The 3,310-nt window shown below is 38.3% G+C and overlaps 2 protein-coding genes across 2 annotated transcripts in view; one reads left to right on the top strand and one right to left on the bottom strand.

Moving 5' to 3' along the window:
• CLCN5 (chloride channel, voltage-sensitive 5) overlaps positions 1–3,310 on the top strand; it is a 274,777-nt gene that overhangs the window by 143,963 nt on the left and 127,504 nt on the right. The gene's annotated exons all lie outside the window — the stretch shown is intronic.
• The window catches only part of RP2 (retinitis pigmentosa 2 (X-linked recessive)), a 38,744-nt gene that overhangs the window by 26,586 nt on the left and 8,848 nt on the right, over positions 1–3,310 (bottom strand). The gene's annotated exons all lie outside the window — the stretch shown is intronic.

Here is a 3,310-nt window from a genome sequence, read left to right as displayed (position 1 = left end):
GATATTTCTCCTGGCAATCTTGATTCCAGCTTGTGCTTCATCCAGCCCAGCGTTTCTCATGATGTACTCTGCATATAAGTTAAATAAGCAAGGTGACAATATACAGCCTTGATGTACTCCTTTTCCTATTTGGAACCCGTCTGTTGTTCCATGTCCAGTTCTAATTGTTGCTTCCTTACCTGCATATAGGTTTCGTTTAATCCAGAACAGTCCCCCATTGTTTTTATCCAAGGGTGTTGTCTGCAGAGTCCTTGCCAATTGCCTTGTAAAATGTCTTCCATTTTTGATTTGTCTCATTGTTCCCTCATGGTGTCATTTAACATGTCTCCAGATTTCCTTTATTCTCTATAAACTAGAAGCTAAATCTTGGCTCAATTAGATTCAGGCAAAATATTTTTGGCAAGAATACTTCACACATGATGTTGTATATTATTACCATCACATCAGGAGAAATACAATGCCAGGTTGCTCTGCCATCACTGATGCTAAGTACCCTGATGTAAAGGCACACTTTCCATTTGAATTAGAATGTGTGTATCCTACTTCTCATCAACTTTTACCCCAATAGTTTTAGCATTCATTGATAACCTTTGAGTTAATTATTACATCAGGGTTTGGAAAATAGTGATTTCTGAAGTCTATCATTCCTTCTATGTTTATTAGCCCACAGTATTCTGTAAAGAACAGAAGAGCTTTCCTTATTCCCTCTCTCCCTGCCCACCCTTTTGTTTGATGCTTGTGTGTGTGTGTGTTATTCACTCAGTTGTGTCTGACTTTTTGTGACCCCATGGGCTGTAGCCCGCCAGGCTCCTCTGTCCATGGAATTCTCCAGGCAAGAATACTGGAGTTGCCATTCCCTTCTCCAGGTGCTTAATGCACATTTATTAACTGAATATATTGAATACTATTGATTTTACAAATTAGATAAAAAGCATGGGCTGATGAATTTTATAGAGATATTCCTCAGATTATAAAAACAAATTTTAAACAGATGATTTGTTTGTGATTACCTAGATGAGAAACTGATTATTACTGTGAGACCATTTGGGGTCCTGGAGAACTGGTCATTTCAAGCTAATGGAAGAGTGCTTTCCTGGTGGCTCACATGGTAAAGAATCTGCCTGCAATGCAGGAGACCCAGGTTCAATCCCTGACTTGGAAAGATCCCCTGGAGAAGGGAATGGCAACCCACTCCAGTGTTCTTGCCTGGAGAATTCCATGGAGAGAGGAGCCTGGTGGGTTACAGTCCATGGGGTCACAAAGAGTTGGACACGACTGAGTGACTAACACATACATAGGAAGCTTCTGGATCATGGGAATATCTAGCAGTCATTCATGATATCCGTGAGGACCATACAGTTAGATAGATTCCAAGATGACTGGGTATGCTGGTCTATGGTTCCAGTGCCAATTTCCTCTCTCCTCTTTTTTATTACCACTATGGATGCATGGATTTCTGATGTTGTTAAATCAATTCCCTTCATTATTGTGGGTTTTTTTTTTGGGGGGGGGGCACACCACGTGGCATGTGGGATCTTAGTTTCCTAAACAGGGATTGAACCTACACTCCCTACTTCATCATGCTTTTGATGCTCAAATTGTCCCAAATTTGACCAGTGGAAATTCCTTGAGATTCCTTTAAACTGACTCCTGTGACCTTTTGACATGGCCTCATTAGTCTCTGACTACTTCCTATGGACATCTCTGATTTTAAAAGCTGTTTATATATTGCTTTGCTGAAATTCTTAAAACATCTGTCCATTAGTTTGAGTTCTACTTTTTGCAGGAACAGAACACTTCTTCCATGTGGAATGTTATGTGACTTAAAAACACATACTATGGTTGTGTTAGAGCAATTCTATGAAACCACTTCACTAACATTACACAAGCATATAAATCATTAATTTAGGTCTATTCATATGCCCACTTCATCCCTAATCCTCACACTTTTATATGTCTATTACACTTATTATTTGATTGAATTTTCTTAAAGCTGCTAAGGGTTTAAAGATTTATTTTCCAGGTTCCATCAGAATGTTCCTGTATCAATAAGGCTGCATCAAAGGAGCCAGGTCATAATTTCCTATATATAATCTAGGATAGATTCATACACTGGTTAGAGACAGTCTATGGTACTACCAGAGGAATCACAAAAGTATATAAAATATATTGTATTAATACTTAAGGACTGAATCACACCCAGCATTAGTTATTAAGATTATCCTAACAATCCTCCAATATTTTCCTATAGCTTTTTGCAGTTTATTTTAACTTATTTATACATAAAGAGCATATGAATGCAGATGTGCCCCCTTTCCAGGATATATCCAATCATCATTATGTATTATTATATATTTTGCTCAGGCCAGTCAAGAAAAGCCTGATGAGCCTTCAGCAAACAACATCCCTGCTCTGACGGATGAACTCTGTCTTCTAGAATCAGGACACCTTCAAATACATGGAGACAAACAGCAACACTTCAGAAGTACACATGAACTCTAGTTCCTCTGTTTGTAGACATATTTCCAGCATCTGAAATTTACTGGTGGCATTTGCCCACTGGGGAAAACAATTCTAATTATGCATAGAAACTTAATCAATCATGTTAAGTACACAGAATGGTATGCCCTTTGATTTATATTTCTTATTTCTTTTCCAGTACTGTCAAAGCACACTCACTGAAGGCAGAAAGAATCCTTATCAAGTCCTTTATAACTGGCAGGGAGAAGGAAATGATCACTCACTATAGTATAATAATACAACAATAATAAAATAATAATTAAAGATGATAAAATACATAATAATAAAATGTGACTTTCAAGAAATAAGATGATAGAACAGGGGAAGGAAAAAACCTAATGCGTAGTGTCTAGTTGCAGGGTGGGGGTTGCAGATCAGTGGTAAAGCATGTGCTTTACATGTATGAGGTCCCTTCCATTTGTCTTTGGGGCTTCCCTGGTGGCTTAGATGGTAAAGAATCTGTCTGTAATGTGGAAGACCCAGGTTCGATCCTTGGGTAGGGAAGACCCCTGGAGAAGGGAATGGCAACCCATTCCAGTATTCTTGCCTGGAGAATTCCATGGACAGAGGAGCCTGGCAGGCCATAGTCCATGGGGTCAAAGAGACATGACTTAGCGACTAACACTTTCACCTTTCACTTCACTAATGTCTAGTTAATTATATATGGCATTTTGAATGATGTGAAATTTTGACATTTCTGAATGGTAACAGGAAAAACATAAAACAAATGACAAAGAGAAGACAATTTAAGAGAAATACTAAAGGCAAGAGTAAGTCAAATCAGCAGTTT

Source organism: Bison bison, unplaced genomic scaffold, assembly GCF_000754665.1.
Source record: "Bison bison bison isolate TAMUID 2011002044 unplaced genomic scaffold, Bison_UMD1.0 scf7180017864331, whole genome shotgun sequence".
Lineage (NCBI taxonomy): Eukaryota > Metazoa > Chordata > Mammalia > Artiodactyla > Bovidae > Bison > Bison bison.
This window is presented reverse-complemented; position numbering and strand designations above follow the sequence as displayed.